Here is an 18246-nt window from a genome sequence, read left to right as displayed (position 1 = left end):
CGTATCTTAGGGAGTAGTTCCGACGTGATTCTGAGCATGCGCACTGAATGCGTCCACGGGATGGCGCATGCGCCGTTCGTTATTCGTATCTTTATGGTGCTCGGCCCATCATTTGCATGGGGTCACGCCTCATTTTCATGGCTCACGCCCACTTCCACTTACGACGACTTACGCCTAAGAAACCCAGCGCAGATTTGGTGGCAAGTGCTTTGTGAATCCAGTGCTTGCCTCTCTGCTCTGCGTCGGCGTAGCGTGAAGAAGGTACGATACGGCGGCATATATATGCGCCGATGTATGTGAATCCGGGACATAATATCTAGAGACATGATAACTTGATATGTAGGATTTTTTAAATGTTTTTTAAAAATAATAAAAATGCATTTGGAAGTACAGAGAATTCAAGTGTACAGTGGAATGTGGCAATTTACAATCTTAATAAGGTTACATTAGTAACAAAACCCAGAATCTGTTCAACATCCTGAGTAAACCTAGCTTAGTAGGGGTCAGCTCACCCAAACCTGATATTTCAGATATGGATGGACAGTAAAGGTCTGATTCACCGTCAAACCGCTTATATATTTTAAAGACTCTAGCACTGAGATTTCCCTAATGGTGGCCATACATGCTTCAATTTTTTATCCAATCAACATGTGATTTAATCAAAACAATTGAATCTGTAAAAAAAAAAACTTAAATTACGAACAATTTAGACACAATTTCAATTGGATTCAATCAAATTGAATTGATTAGCTAGTGTGGAAAATTATCAATCATTTTTCATCAGTCAACATCACAGGGATACTTTGTTAATTAATACGATCGTATTGCGATTAATCAGATTATGAGATTACATGGTAAAGACAGAGATGCAATCAATGATTCACGCTCTTAAATTACGATCATATCTTAACTATTGATTAAAACCCACTTCCATGTGTTTGTCATATCAATCAAATAGGTTGTCAGCAATAGATCAATTACTCTTATAGGAAGAGATCGATCAGAAAATAAATTGATTGTTTATCAAAGCGTACCATGAGACAGATATCACAAATGCTACAACCTATTGTCAACCTGAATTTTGGAAAGCCTCAAAGTAGCCAGTAACTCCTGCTACAGTTGAATTGTAATAGTAATATTTTATAAACCATATTCGTTTTACGATACGATATAATCCGCTGAGACAATGCACAATGGCTTATTGAGTAAATTCTTAGTCAGGGTATGATTTGCATGAAGTTCTCCCTGTACTTGCTTGGGGTTCCTCTTGGTGTTCCAGTTTCCTCCCACACTCCAAAGACATGCCGGTAGGTTAATGGACTCCTGTCTAAGTTTGGCCCTAGTATGTGTACATATGTGAGATAAGGAACTTAGATTGTAAGCTCCTTGAGAGCAGGGATTGATGTGAATGTACAATGTGTAAAGCTCAAGCCTCGTACACACGCACGGTTTTCTCGGCCAGAAACAGCAAGAAAACTGCTGACAGAGCTTTCTTGTCAAGTAAACCGTGTGTGTGTACGAGGCTTTGAGATTTCTCGTCGAGAACACTGCCCAGAATCTAGATGAGAAAAATAGAGAACCTGCTCTCTATTTTCTCGTTGTGATTCTCGGCAGTGTTTTCCTGCCGAGAAACCCGAGTGTGTATATACTTACCTGTGTCCGTGAAAACCCGTGCATGCTCGAAATGACTTTGACGCATGCGCGGTAGCTTCCAAGGCATAGGTAGGGTGAAGCAAGGTGGCGGCGGCATCGAATGTGACAAGCGCATGTTCATCGTAGTCGATGATGTCACCGCGTTTGTGCCATTCAAAAGAACAGCGGTTCTTTTGAATCGTACATGTGTACACTCAGCCGGCATGAAAATCTTGCCAGGAATCTCATCAAGAAAAACAAATTTTTTTGCCTGACGAGAATCCCGGCCGTGTGTACAGGGCTTTAGGCCTCGTACACACGACCGGTTTCCTCGGCAGAATCCATCAAGAAACTTGGTGGGAGATTTTTTTTTTGCCAATGAAACCGGTCGTATGTACATTTTTCAGCGAGGAAACTGTCGAGGAACTCGACGAGCCAAAAAGAGAGCATGTTCTCTTTTTCCTCGACGGGAATGGAGAAAATTGGCTTGTCGAGTTCCTCGACAAGCCTAACAAGAATTCGACGAGGAAAATTATGTGTTTGGCCCGCCGGGTTCCTCGGTTGTGTGTATGAGGCCTTAGAGTAAAAAATTGTTGGCACTATATAAACACCTGTAATAAATAAACTGAAGCAGAATCATTATTTTTTTCTGGATTGTTATGAGCATTGCTAGAGCTCAAGCCTCGTACACACGCACGGTTTTCTCGGCCAGAAACAGCAAGAAAATAGCCAGTCCCAGCCAGACTACAGAAATAATACAAGCAATCTGTTTTCACAGCTATTATTATTAGGTATGCCTTTCTGGGCAAATATGCTGCAAGTCTTGAGCATAAGGCCCCTTTCATGCGTCAACCCCGCTCAGATCCGCCTGTCTGTTTTTCAGGCGGATCAGAGCGGCCATCCATTGACTCCTATGCGTAGATGGATGTCAGCGGAGATGTGTCTGCCATCCAATCCGCTAAATTCAGACATATGGCGATATGTTCGCCATCCGTCTTGGAGGATTGGATCGGATAAGATCTGATGACATGCTGTTTGTTTTAGTCCGATCTCTCCATAGGAATCAGCGGCACTCTAACAGGCCCCTCCCCGCTCAGTGAGCAGAGACAGACCTGTCATCCGCCAAAGACCAACGGAGAGATGAATGAGGCCTTTCATTAGCCTAACCTACATTAAACTACTGAAAGTACTTTTGACACTCATCACTCCCAAGTCTACTACAGTGAAAAACTACCTAGAGCAATCAAATTATCACATAATATTCAGTATGTGCAGTGTCACAGAAAAGGCTTGTCAGAGACAGCAGGCATATAGCAAGGGATGATCAGAGACTGAGGACATGCAAAGGATGGTTTAAACAAGTGATGGCGAAAATTGGCACCCCAGATGTTTTGGATTTTCCATGATGCTCATGCACTCTGCAGTGTAGTTGAGCATCATGGGAAATATAGTTCCAAAACATCTGGGGTGCCAAGGTTTGCCATCACTGGTTTAGACAATACAGACAGGAGATGGTTAAGAGATACAGTATATTGCATGAGACTGCTAGAGATCACAGTAATTACAGCACACAATTCAATTCTCTCACAACTGGGCTCCCTAAACACCCTTAACCATGAGTACCAGTCTTTATTATCTCTTCATTGCAAGGCCATTTGTCGGTATTTAGTGCTGTGATAGTTTGATTGACAACTACTCTACTATTAATTTTATACAATTGTTTTGAGTCAGATATAGCTTCCTTTTGGTATATATTAACAAAAATGCGGGTTTGCTTAAATGTATCTTTCTATGCTTTTAGAAAAACAATCACCCAATCATTGGTGGTCAGTGGTGCCCTAACCGCTTTTACTTCCCCAAACCTACAATCATTGGTCGTCATTGGAATCCTCTTCCTCTAAAAACAATCCCACAATCTCCCTCACCTTTAAAAAAAAATCTTACAACCATTGTTGGACAGCATGGCAATTACCCCCTTCCAAAAAAACAGTAACAAACTCATTGGTGGTCAGTGACATTTTACCCTGCCCCTCAAAACTACCCCACAATCACTGGTGGTCAGCAGCACTTTAAGACCTCCCGCTTTCACCTTTAATCGGCCGATCCTCCTTCCTGCTGTGGAATGGGAGCTCCCTCTGTTATGAAAGAGCTGTATGTTTGTAAACACTATTTGTGTTTAACCATTTCATTACTGGGCACTTAAACCCCCTTCCTGCCCAGACCAATTTTCAGCTTTCAGCGCGGACGCATTTTGAATGACAATTGCGCGGTCATACAACACTGTACCCAAATTATATTTTTAGCATTTTTTTCCCACAAATAGAGCTTTCTTTAGGTGGTATTTGATCATCTCTGTGATTTTTATTTTTTGCGCTATAAACAAAAAAATACAAAAAATGTTGAAAAAAACACAATATTTTTTACTTTTTGTTATAAAAATGTCCCAATTTTTTTTTAGATATATATATATATATATATGTTTTTCCTCAGTTTAGGCCGATACGTATTCTTTTACATATTTTTGTTAAAAAAAATCGCAATAAGCGTACATTGATTGGTTTGCGCAAAAGTTATAGCGCCTACAAAATAGGGGATAGATTTATGATTTTTTTTATTTTTTACTAGTAATGGCAGCGATCTGCGATTTTTTTGTCAGGCCTGCGATATTGCGGCCGACATTTCGGACACTTTTGACAAATTTTTGGGACCATTCACATTTACACAGCGATTAGTGCTATAAAAATGCACTGATTACTGTATTAAATGTGACTGCCATGGAAGGGGTTAACACTAGGGGGTGAGGAAGGGGTTAAATGTATTCCCTGGGTGTGATTCTTACTGTGTGTGGAGGGGACTGACTGGGGGAGGTGACCGATGCTGTGTCCCTATGTACAAGGGACACAGCATCGGTTTTCTCTCTCCCTGACAGGACGTGGAGCTCTGTGTTTACACACAGAGCTCCACGTCCTTGCTGTCACTGCCGATCGCGGGCACCTGGCGTACATCGCGGCCGCCAGGCACGCCCATCTCAGCGATGCGCCGGGCACAGTTTTTCCCCGCTGCGCGCCCCCAGCAGCGCGCGCGGTGAATGCAAATAAAAGGACCACCCGGCAGTTGAGAGCCGTGTTGTGGACGTCTTTCGTCTACAGCGCGGGTCTCAAGTGGTTAAACTTGTGATGGCTCTGATTGGTTCACAGTGATCACAAGCTACAGAGCCATTCTGATTCGCTTTGGACATTTCAGCTGTGATTTAAACTATCCAATAACAGTTCATATCACAGCCATTCATGGGCACACTGGCTGCCCAAGTTTGTTTTCCAAAGCACTGTTTTATAAGTGGCACTCCAGAAATACACCTACAATACAGTGGTAATAGTTGGTTAAAATGGCTTTTTTTATTTTCCACACCCAGTATAAAAGTTCCGAAAATTGAATAAAAATAGAAAAAGTACGAACAGCACAGAAAAAGCTAAAACATATGGAAGAAATGAATCAAACCATTCAGTTAGCAAAATCAAATGCAGCAGAGAGTGCAGAGAGTCTGTGGCCTCTTCATTAGATTGCCCAGACCCTGTCTCATATGCATGTGTGTGCATTCGATTGTAACCTTTCCAACCCCATTACTAAAAAATGTTTTGGCTGGCATACCACTTTAGCCCTACACCCCTTTCAGTTCAATCCACATCACCATGGGCTATTCGTAATAGTTTCAAACTGTGCACAGTCTGATCAGACTTAGAAAAGATGATTTATGACTGGTTTCGATGGGTTACGGCACATAACTGCCCTGTGCACTGTTGTTACATAAGGCCTTTGTACATTCTGGGCCTTCCTGGACCTTTTGCTCATTTACTTTCTCATCACTTCTGTCTCCTTGGTTAAGCAAAAACATAAAGAGAACGGGACATCTATTCATAAGGCCAGTTCTATCTTGCTGGGAAAAGACTAAGTTTACATTTACTAAATAAATGATGCCACTTGATGTGGAAAGGCTAAGAAATATCTAGAGAAGACAGGGAAAAAAGTGGAAAACAGTAGGCGGATATAAACAATGAGTGTACTTGGCAGCCATGAAAGGCAGCACTGTGTGACAGCACAAAAACACTGCTCGCCAGTATCTTGGTGTTCACTTCCTGAGTGGAGCTTGTACAGACAGCCATTGTTCTACATGGGCATGCAGTAAAGGTTCACCAATACATGGAAATTCATTTAGTTACTGGAGCCATATAGAAAGCGGGAAAGTACAGCTGTATGGTTTAACATGCCATTAAAGTATAATCACATAGCCAATGCATATTAAAGCACAATTTCACTCTGATATTGAAAATTTGTGAACAGGAAGGATGTTTATTGCAGTAGAGACGTACTCTTCTGCAAAAAAAATAAGTCTTACCTTCCTCCTCGCAACGCTCTTTAGAATGTACACTAAGCTGCGAATTTGCAGATAAGTGTATGTTCTTGGCACACCTTGGTGCCAGGATGAATGAATTATGTGTGCATGCATGGCAGTTACAGGTATGTCACCCTCATCTAGCCAATCAAGATGGCCAAAGACCCCAAACTCAGAAGAAGTTGGGAAGAAGATACCAGTGCGATTAAGGTACTGGGCATTACATTGCTAAAAGAGAGGTGAGTGTTGGAGAGTTCAGTTCTGCTTTAAGTGGAGAGCAAAAGCCTTAAAGCTACACTCTAGACCAGTGGTCTCCAAACTGGGCCAAGTGCGACCCTTTACTTTCCTTCATGTGGTCCTTCTTCCCACTGACATCAATGATGGGGTACTATTCCTTTCACTGACACTAAAGACGGGGCCGTATATCTTCCACTGAAACCAATGATGAGGCACAAAACATGGGTATTAAAGTGTTTGTAACCCTTGTGCTGTATAACCTAAAAAACCTGGCTGATCCTGCCTGGCTATGCCCTTCCCCCCTGTAAACTGACCACAGTTTATCATGACTGCTGAACCCTGACACTGTGGTCATTTTACGTACCTCCGTCATCCCAAGCTCTCCTCTCTGCTCTGCCCCTCTCTCTCCCCCCTCCCTGCCTGTCAGCTCTGTCCACTCCCCAGCCCTCCCCTCCTGCTGCTATCATAATACAATGACATTGCTACAATACCCTCTGTTATATTAAATAATGTCCCAGGCGCATTTTTCTTTTTTAAATGCCGCTGTGTACCTAATTTCATAGCGCCGATCAACACTCACATAATTGGCCTCATCTCTCCTCCTCTCCTCCTTCTGGCTAACTTCAGTGGGGGTTTCTCAGTCCCGCCCACTGAAGCTGTCAGATCGAGAGAGGAGAGAGGAACACAGCGGCATCTTTTAAGAAAAACACATGCACTGGGGACATTATTTAATACAGCAGAGGGGATTGTAGCAATGTCATTGAGTGGCTTAACAACCACTTTAAACATTTTCTGCTGTATTCAAAAATAAAGTAAATACAATTTTGGTCTTTAGATATACTTCAAGTGTATTTTTCATGCAGCTGGTGTAATTACCTGATTTTTTCTTGATATCAGGTTCTTGCATTTGCCTACACAGCAAGACACCACCTTGGGAGAGGGAGGGCCAGCACTATGTGGCAGTAATCCCACATATACACACACGCAAAACGACATCGGCCAGCTCAATAACAACCGGCTGATGTTCAGCCCGTGTGTATGGCAGCCAGTCAAACAGAAGCCAGTCGTTTGGGGGGCTTCTGTTGGACAAGTATGCTGGAAAATCAGCAGCTGGCCGGCTCCTGATCAGCGCTGCTCTCAGGCAATGGCCGAAGTGTTCTGGCGGGGGGGGCCGTCCCCCTATCAGAACACAACAGCTCAGCAAGGGAGATCGATGTACTAACGTTGGATAGTTAGGACAGCAGCTCCGACCAAGGCTGACAGTTTTTTTTGTTCAACCCAGAGTGTACCAGGCTTAAGGCTTAGCTGCGGTTCATGTGCTGACACAGAAAATAGTGACACGAGGAGAGAGGAGATTGAGCAAAGGATGACCTTATCAGTAGTGTTGAGCAGAATATGCCATATTCGATTTCGCGATATATCTCGAATATATATTCGAATATTCGAGATATATTCGCTAAATTCGAATATTCGTGATATTTTATCGAAATTAATTGATTGCGATTTTTCGCTATTGCGAATGCGAAAATAATTGCGATTTTTTAATAACTGCGGTAGGAGCGCTCTGATTGGCTTAGAATATTCGTGATATTTTATCGAAATATCGCAACATGCGAATGCGATATTTATTGCGGAATTTCGAGATATGCTGGAGGAGCGCTCTGATTGGCTCAGAATATTCGTGATATTTTATCGAAATATCGCAACATGCGAATGCGATATTTATTGCGGAATTTCGAGATATGCTGGAGGAGCGCTCTGATTGGCTCAGAATATTCGTGATATTTTATCGAAATATCGCAACATGCGAATGCGATATTTATTGCGGAATTTCGAGATATGCTGGAGGAGCGCTCTGATTGGCTCAGAATATTCGTGATATTTTATCGAAATATCGCAACATGCGAATGCGATATTTTTTGCGCAATTTCCAGATATGCTGGAGGAGCGCTCTGATTGGCTCAGAATATTCCTGATATTTTATCGAAATATCGCAACATGCGAATGCGAAATTGATTGCAGATATTTCGAAAACTGCTGTAGCAGCACTCTGAAATCGAATATGTATGATATTTTAACCAAAATACATATTGCGATTGCGATTTTTCGATCGCGCATGCGCAATTGCGCGAACAACACGCGACCATTTCCTGGAGCCTTGCCAGTTTCCAACTTATGATCGCAGCGCAATCACACAGCAACATGGTTGGAAGCAATTTCACTAAGTCTGAGGAAAAGTTGCTGATTTGTGTAAGTATTTTGACCACTGTTATTTCATCATCTTCAACTGCATTTTAGTCTAGTTTAAAAGTTAGTATATATGATCAGATATTAGTATTTCACAAAAAATGTGTCTCCTGCTTTTACAAAACTACAAGTCCCAGCATGCCTGGACAGCTGCAGACACCCTGGTTGGCAAATGTGTATTTAGGCACTTTTCCTTGTTATTTAGCATAATGAATTTAACATTTTTTTGGACATAGGACGTATGCGAACGTCCTGACTTCAGTGTCCTCAAGGCCCAAGGACGTTAGAATACATATTGCCCTTTAGATGTTGCAGAACTACAACTTCCAGCATGCCTGGGAATGCTGGCACTTCTAGTATTGTAAGTTCTGCAGGCCCCCGTTTTTCAGGCCTTTATGCACGGGTCTCTAAACTGTGGCACCCTAGATGCAGCAAAAGTAAAATTCTTAGCATGCACTGACAGACCGTGGCTGATGGGAGTAGTAGTTTTGCAACAGCTGGAGGTGGACTGGTCTTGAAACCCAGAGTTAGGTAACAAACCCGTAGTGTTTTGCAACCATCCTGCCTCCAGCTGTTTTTTTCCTGTTGAAAAGCCTGTGGCGTGCAAAACACAACCCAAAAACTCCACCCGGTGCAAGGAAAAATTTGCACACACCTAAAGACTGACATCACAAAAAACTGCGGCGGTTGCATACGTCAGTGGTCCTCCGAAAAGGTCCCGTCTCTGACCCCCCGGGGCGTTAGGCTCCTGACAGGGAAAAGAGTTACTGTGGTCCATACAGCCGAAGCCATATGGACCCATCTCGGTCCAAGCAGCGCAATCAACACGCGAACAACACGCGACCATTTCCTGGACCCTTGCCAGTTTCCAACTTTTTGATCGCAACGCAATCGCAGAGCAAGATGGTTGGAAGTAATTTCACTGTATCTGAGGAAAATTTGCTGATTTGTGTAAGTATTTCGACCACTGTTATTTCATTATCTTCAACTGCATTTCAGTCTAGTTTAAAAGTTAGTATATATGATCAGATATTAGTATTTCACAAAAAATGTGTCTCCTGCTTTTCCAAAACTACAAGTCCCAGCATGCCTGGACAGCTGCAGACACCCTGGTTGGCAAATGTGTATTTAGGCACTTTTCCTTGTTATTTAGCATAATGAATTTAAAATTTTTTTGGACATAGGACGTATGCGAACGTCCTGACTTCAGTGTCCTCAAGGCCCAAGGACGTTCGAATACATATTGCCCTTTAGATGTTGCAGAACTACAACTTCCAGCATGCCTGGGAATGCTGGCACTTCTAGTATTGTAAGTTCTGCAGGCCCCCATTTTTCAGGCCTTTATGCACGGGTCTCTAAACTGTGGCACCCTAGATGCAGCAAAAGTAAAATTCTTAGCATGCACTGACAGACCGTGGCTGATGGGAGTAGTAGTTTTGCAACAGCTGGAGGTGGACTGGTCTTGAAACCCAGAGTTAGGTAACAAACCCGTAGTGTTTTGCAACCATTCTGCCTCCAGCTGTTTTTTTCCTGTTGAAAAGCCTGTGGCGTGCAAAACACAACCCAAAAACTCCACCCGGATGCAGTGAAAAATGTGCACACACCTAAAGAGTGACATCACAAAAAACTGCGACGGGTACATACGTCAGTGGCCCTCCGAAAAGGTCCCGTCTCTGACCCCCGGGGCGTTAGGCTCCTGACAGGGAAAAGAGTTAGCAACGCATATCTCCCCTATACGTGTATCCTGTGTTGTTAATAATATATTCATAATTATGCAAATGATAATGGCTGCTATATTTATGCAAAAAAGGTGGCGACCGAAATGGCAGGATATAAAATCTGTCATGTTACCCCTGTCATTGATTAATAAGGCGAGAATGCTTCCAATTGTTGAATAGCATACATTTACGTCATATATCCATAAGGCTGTCAACAGAAGTATTACAATATACTTTGTTCTTCATCTTGCAGAAGTTCCTGGAAACAGGATACGATAAGCTGCGGAGGCAGCCAGAGAAAAGGGCTGTGGTCAGCGCCCTAATCGCTGACTTTGGCGGCCAACACGACCACAATGCAATTGTGAAGAAGTGGTCTGACCTGAAGAGGCGCCAAATGGATCAGGTCAGACGTCTTCGGGCTAAATATCATCCAGGTAAGTTATTGTTGACAGTTATGTTTTTTTTTTAAAAAGTGTATTTTGTGCGTGAACTCGAAAGAGAGAGGAGCCGGCCTGCAGGAGTTGGGAGGCCTCCCCCAGAGGCAATCTGCCACCTTTCTCCATGCCCCGGTTGGCAATGGCGGGTGTGAGGGGGTCCTCCCAACCCAACCTCGCATAGCACACCCACCAGGGGCGGGGCTGAGACCACCAAACTCAATTCACAGGTAGCCGAGAGCGGGATCCGAACCCCTAGCTGCAGAGGTGAATCACTTGTCAGTGCAGTGGCAATCGCGTGGAGCCACCGCAGCTCCTTTGGTGACAGTTATGTAAGGTCATATGTAATTCATGTAAGGTCAGATGTTGTTAACCAAGATGCCATGTTGTGCTAACATATATCACCACCAGCCAAGGTATTCATAGTACTGTTGAAAAAAGACATGGGACAGCAGACAGGAACACAGAAGTTATGTGGGAACATAATTTTCCCATTGCTTTGCATGGGACTTTAAAGAAAAACCCCGACCATGGCAAGTGGGGGTGGGTAAGGTTTAAACCACCTATCCTATGTTTGTGGCTGACATATAAGTAACCTGTGTGCCAAGTTTCATATAAATATCTTTAGCCGTTTGTACGTGATGCTGGAACATACATACATACATACATACATACATACATACATTTATGCACACACACACGTTGAGTTTTATATATATAGATTACCACTAAATTCCTGTGTTAGGAGTGGGGTTGTTATAGTAATCCCGTGTGCTCCATCAGGCCCTTTTTTTAACATGAGATGGTCTGAACAAAACAAAGTAGACAAAAACAGCTCATTTTAACATGGTTGCATCCCAGCTCACGCTCAGTCCCCTGTAGTGCCCACAAGACCCTTTAATATAACATTGTCCCATTGGTTAACTGTCTATATAAATCAATTTGTATTCATATACAATACAGCAGAGTACACAGAATTTGCATACGTCATTAGAAAACATTTTTATAATATATGAACATTGTGTTATTATAGGAGCTCCAATGCCAGTTGTCCGCGCCAAGCGCAGAAGGCGCCAGGCCGATGAGGAGGAGGAGGAGGATGCGGCAGAGGAGGATGCGGCAGAGGAGGAGATGCATGAGGAGGAGCAGCCAGGGCCCTCCCACTCCCCAACCCCAGCTCCTGTTGAGGAGCAAGCTGAGGAGATTCCCCCCCCCCACCACCCCAACTTCTCAAGCAGAAGAGCAGGAGGAAGAGAGCGGTCCTGTGAGCCTCATTCAGGAAGGTAAATATGTGCACAATGATTAATAACATTTCAACAACAAAATGTAGATATAAAAATGGACAACATATAAAGCGCACCTGTCAGATTGTAGAACCATAATATGGTATTGATGCTAGAAGTATACAGGTAGTGCATAATTATTAGGCAAGTTGTATTTTTTGAGGATTCATTTTATTATTGAACAACAACCATGTTCTCAATGAACCCCAAAAACTCATTAATATCAAAGCTGAATTTTTTTGGAAGTAGTTTTTAGTTTGTTTTTAGTGTTAGTTATTTTCGGGGGATATCTGTGTGTGCAGGTGACTACTATTACTGTGCAGAATTATTAGGCAACTTAACCAAAAAATAAATAGATAGCCATTTCAATGATTTATTTTTAACAGTGAAACCAATATAACATCTCAACATTCACAAATACACATTTCTGACATTTAAAAACAAAACAAAAACAAATCAGTGACCAATATAGCCACCTTTCTTTGCAAGGACACTCAAAAGCCTGACATCCATGGATTCTGTCAGTGTTTTGATCTGTTCACCATCAACATTGCGTGCAGCAGCAACCACAGCCTCCCAGACACTGTTCAGAGAGGTGTACTGTTTTCCCTCCTTGTAAATCCCACATTTGATGATGGACCACAGGTTCTCAATGGGGTTCAGATCAGGTGAACAAGGAGGCCATGTCATTACTTTTTTTTATTTAATACCCTTTCTTGCCAGCCACGCTGTGGAGTACTTTGACACGTGTGATGGAGCATTGTCCTGCATGAAAATCATGTTTTTCTTGAAGGATGGTGACTTTTTCCTGTACCACTGCTTGAAGAAGGTCTCTTCCATAATCTGGCAGTAGGACTGGGAGTTGAGCTTGACTCCATCCTCAATCCGAAAAGGCCCCACAAGCTCATCTTTGATGATACCAGCCCAAACCAGTACTCCACCACCACCTTGCTGGCGTCTGAGTTGGACTGGAGCTCCCTGCCCTTTACCAATCCAGCCACGGGCTCTTCCATCTGGCCCATCAAGACTCACTCTCATTTCAGCAGTCCATAAAACCTTAGAAAAATCTTTCTTGAGATATTTATTGGCACAGTCTTGACGTTGCAGCTTGTGTGTCTTGTTCAGTGGTCATCGTCTTTCAGCCTTTCTTACCTTGGCCATGTCTCTGGGTATTGCACACCTTGTGCTTTTGGGCACCCCAGTGATGTTGCAGCTCTGAAATATGGCCAATCTTGTGGCAAGTGGCATCTTGGCAGCTGCACGCTTAACTTTTCTCAGTTCATGGGCAGTTATTTTGCACCTTTGTTTTTCCACACGCTTCTTTTGTTTGATGATCACGCTTCAGAAGCTTTGCAACTTTAAGAGTGCTGCATCCCTCTGCTAGATATCTCTCTATTTTGGACTTTTCAGAGTCTGTCAAATCCTTCTTTTGGCCCATTTTGCCAAAGAAAAGGAAATTGACTAATAATTATGCACACCTGATATAGAGTGTTGATGTCATTAGACCACACACCTTCTCATTACAGAGATGTACATTACCTAATATGCCTAATCTGTAGTAGGCTTTCGAGCCTATACAGCTTGGAGTAAGACAACATGCATAAAGAGGATGATGTGGTCCAAATACTCATTTGCCTAATAATTCTGCACTCCCGGGATGTGTTAGACACATAACAAGTGTATACACATGATAATGATTGATTAATAAGCAAAAAAAAATATTTATTTATTTCGTAACGTTATTTGAAATCCAAATGTTTTTTTATTATATCCTAAAAGCATCAAGAGATATGAGGAGGCAAAACAGACTCATCGAAAAGACCCACCAGAGGATCCTGCAGAACCAGCGGAAGATGAGCTACCTCACCCAACAAAATGCTCTGCTAGAGCAGCAGCTATCGGGTCAGATTGCGGAAATGCACCGCATTCAGAAACGAATTGAGAGCTATATTTAAATTTATTTTTGTATTAAAAAAACTTATTTTTTGGAAATGTTTCATTTCTTTTTGAGATAGAGTTGTAGGTTTTTCAACACATCTAACTTCACATCAAACAAATCAACATCAACACATTTAACTTCATAATAAGCAAAAAACATTTTATACTATTATTTTATTTAACATTAACCTAGGACAAACTAAAGCACACGACACAGACACGACGAACACAAAATAAACTGTTGAAAAATGAACATAACAAAAGCAACAATATATATATATATACAAAGAGAGAGAGAGGGAGAGCAAGAAAGAGAGAGAATGCAGATGAGCTCTTGCAGTCAGCCCAATGGTTGCAGTATAAATGCCGCAAAACAGGGTTTAACATAAGGTTCATTGTTATAGTTACACTTGCTGTTTAGATCCGATCTGGTAGTCCGGTCTGGTAGCTTGTAGCGGAGGCTGTTGGTGGATCCGCTGTGCCAGAGAGGTCATGAAGCTTTACTCAGCATGGAGGCAGCAGCAGGAGTATTAAAATATAATATAACTAGACAATGCATTTCCTGAGGAAAATGCGAGTGGGAATGCTGAATAGCTTAATTGGTGAGCCCCTTGCCAAAGACATTCACCATAACCACTACACTATCTTTAGGACACACAGCTTCTTTCTCTATCTGCAAAGTATAGAGTATGCTGACTTCCTGGTCGCCCCTCCCCCCTCAATAGGTTTCCCCTCCCCCCCAGGTCAGTGAGGAGGAATATTGCACTGAGGTCAGGAAAGTTATTTATGGAAAGAAATAACATTACAAACGCTTTTAATTCACAGATCTAATACATGATTTAAGCCTCCAAACAAAGCTTAATAAATCCTCAAACGTACATGCAATTGATACAACGACTACACCGTTTGAAATACACGGCCCTTGTAAACGCATCGATATGAAATTTATGTAGATAAACTTAAAAATGTGGCCATGTCTGCGATTTAGAAAAGAGCGTCTTTGTGAGTTCTGCAGCAACATTTTTTAGATAATTTCACATGAGAGTCTATGAGACATAATTTCTGGCTGTTGCTCCAATAATTAAAACTAAAATACGTATCGCAGAATTGGTCACATTGCCATAAACCAGACAAGCATAGCTACGTTTTGATATAAAAATTGTGTATGAAAAGTAGATCTTGTGGGCGTGAGACCAATTTGTTTCCCCTTTTTGTAAAGATATTTTTAATTACAAAGATCTCCAATGTTAAGGTCACATGACAGACTCTAAATCCCCTCCATAGGATTACATTATAACCTATTGCATTTTTGTGAAAAATTCGCAAAACGTAAATTGCGTTTTCACCAAAAAATTGTAAACGATAACGATCTGAAAAGTCATAGCCGGATAGCTAAATATTTTGTGACCGCTTTAAACTTTTTTCAGTGTCTGTAAGTGAAAGTATGAAGTAGCTGAAACTTTTGGCATGGCATGTGAATTCAAAGGGGAAAAGGATGTTCTCATTGACTTCAATGTTTAAAAAAAGGGTCTAAAAGCTTAAAATTTATAAAAGTGTAAAAAGTAGAAAAAAACTTGAAGAAGTCCCATCATTAGCTGAACGAGACGAACATTTTTACAGTTGAATGGTCTCAATAGCTGAAAGTATGCCGAAGTTACGCAGAACCAAAAAACGTAAGGAATAATAAGATTACTAAATTTACGGATATCAATACTGGAAATGTTTATTAAAGCATTCACACTAATTAAGATTAATACATTTACGGGTATCCATACTAGGAATGCTTATTAAAGCATTCCCACTAAGTATCACACAGGCATGATTTACAAGCAGTAGTGGTAATAGTAATACATAGCATAAAAACACTTGGGGAATACTTAACAGCATCAGTAGTGGTCATAGTAGTCAATAGTGTACCAAAAAATTGGGACACAGGTGTCTTGACTGAGCTGTAATAGTAGTAGTAGACATTGACAATACAGTGTCAAATCACTCGGGCAAGAGGTGCCATGATGAACAGCAGTCTTAATAAGAGTATATAGGGTGTGAAATAACTGCTGACATAGGTGTCTTGACTGGGCAGCAGAAGCAGCAGTAGTAGTATTAACAGTAGTAGTTGATACAGAGTCATATCACATGGGCAGGAGGTGCCATGATGAACAGCAGTAGGAATAAGAGTATATAGAGTGTCAAATAACTGCTGACATAGGTGTCTTGACTGGGCAGCAGCAGCAGCAGAAGCAGCAGTAGTAGTATTAACAGTAGTAGTTGATACAGAGTCATATCACATGGGCAGGAGGTGCCATGATGAACAGCAGTAGGAATAAGAGTATATAGAGTGTCAAATAACTGCTGACATAGGTGTCTTGACTGGGCAGCAGCAGCAGCAGAAGCAGCAGTAGTAGTATTAACAGTAGTAGTTGATACAGAGTCATATCACATGGGCAGGAGGTGCCATGATGAACAGCAGTAGGAATAAGAGTATATAGAGTGTGAAACAACTGCTGACATAGGTGTATTGACTGGGCGGCAGCAGCAGCAGCAGAAGCAGCAGTAGTAGTATTAACAGTAGTAGTTAATACAGAGTCATATCACATGGGCAGGAGGTGCCATGATGAACAGCAGTAGGAATAAGAGTATATAGAGTGTCAAATAACTGCTGACATAGGTGTCTTGACTGGGCAGCAGCAGCAGCAGAAGCAGCAGTAGTAGTATTAACAGTAGTAGTTGATACAGAGTCATATCACATGGGCAGGAGGTGCCATGATGAACAGCAGTAGGAATAGGAGTATATAGAGTGTCAAATAACTGCTGACATAGGTGTCTTGACTGGGCAGCAGCAGCAGCAGAAGCAGCAGTAGTAGTATTAACAGTAGTAGTTGATACAGAGTCATATCACATGGGCAGGAGGTGCCATGATGAACAGCAGTAGGAATAGGAGTATATAGAGTGTCAAATAACTGCTGACATAGGTGTCTTGACTGGGCAGCAGCAGCAGCAGAAGCAGCAGTAGTAGTATTAACAGTAGTAGTTGATACAGAGTCATATCACATGGGCAGGAGGTGCCATGATGAACAGCAGTAGGAATAAGAGTATATAGAGTGTCAAATAACTGCTGACATAGGTGTCTTGACTGGGCAGCAGCAGCAGAAGCAGCAGTAGTAGTATTAACAGTAGTAGTTGATACAGAGTCATATCACATGGGCAGGAGGTGCCATGATGAACAGCAGTAGGAATAAGAGTATATAGAGTGTGAAACAACTGCTGACATAGGTGTATTGACTGGGCGGCAGCAGCAGCAGCAGAAGCAGCAGTAGTAGTATTAACAGTAGTAGTTGATACAGAGTCATATCACATGGGCAGGAGGTGCCATGATGAACAGCAGTAGGAATAAGAGTATATAGAGTGTCAAATAACTGCTGACATAGGTGTCTTGACTGGGCAGCAGCAGCAGCAGAAGCAGCAGTAGTAGTATTAACAGTAGTAGTTGATACAGAGTCATATCACATGGGCAGGAGGTGCCATGATGAACAGCAGTAGGAATAGGAGTATATAGAGTGTCAAATAACTGCTGACATAGGTGTCTTGACTGGGCAGCAGCAGCAGCAGAAGCAGCAGTAGTAGTATTAACAGTAGTAGTTGATACAGAGTCATATCACATGGGCAGGAGGTGCCATGATGAACAGCAGTAGGAATAGGAGTATATAGAGTGTCAAATAACTGCTGACATAGGTGTCTTGACTGGGCAGCAGCAGCAGCAGAAGCAGCAGTAGTAGTATTAACAGTAGTAGTTGATACAGAGTCATATCACATGGGCAGGAGGTGCCATGATGATGAACAGCAGTAGGAATAAGAGTATATAGAGTGTCAAATAACTGCTGACATAGGTGTCTTGACTGGGCAGCAGCAGCAGCAGAAGCAGCAGTAGTAGTATTAACAGTAGTAGTTGATACAGAGTCATATCACATGGGCAGGAGGTGCCATGATGAACAGCAGTAGGAATAAGAGTATATAGAGTGTCAAATAACTGCTGACATAGGTGTCTTGACTGGGCAGCAGCAGCAGCAGAAGCAGCAGTAGTAGTATTAACAGTAGTAGTTGATACAGAGTCATATCACATGGGCAGGAGGTGCCATGATGAACAGCAGTAGGAATAGGAGTATATAGAGTGTCAAATAACTGCTGACATAGGTGTCTTGACTGGGCAGCAGCAGCAGCAGAAGCAGCAGTAGTAGTATTAACAGTAGTAGTTGATACAGAGTCATATCACATGGGCAGGAGGTGCCATGATGAACAGCAGTAGGAATAGGAGTATATAGAGTGTCAAATAACTGCTGACATAGGTGTCTTGACTGGGCAGCAGCAGC

General features: G+C 42.2%; 1 protein-coding gene and 1 long non-coding RNA gene across 5 annotated transcripts in view; one reads left to right on the top strand and one right to left on the bottom strand.

Moving 5' to 3' along the window:
- Positions 1-18246, bottom strand: part of SLC4A4 (solute carrier family 4 member 4) — a 316339-nt gene that overhangs the window by 145654 nt on the left and 152439 nt on the right. The gene's annotated exons all lie outside the window — the stretch shown is intronic.
- LOC120915512 overlaps positions 1-18246 on the top strand; it is a 66834-nt gene that overhangs the window by 28884 nt on the left and 19704 nt on the right. The gene's annotated exons all lie outside the window — the stretch shown is intronic.

The sequence above is a fragment of the Rana temporaria genome, chromosome 1 (genome assembly GCF_905171775.1).
Source record: "Rana temporaria chromosome 1, aRanTem1.1, whole genome shotgun sequence".
In the NCBI taxonomy this organism is placed as follows: domain Eukaryota; kingdom Metazoa; phylum Chordata; class Amphibia; order Anura; family Ranidae; genus Rana; species Rana temporaria.
The sequence above is the reverse complement of the archived record's forward strand: the minus strand, read 5'-3'. Positions and strand labels throughout refer to the sequence as shown.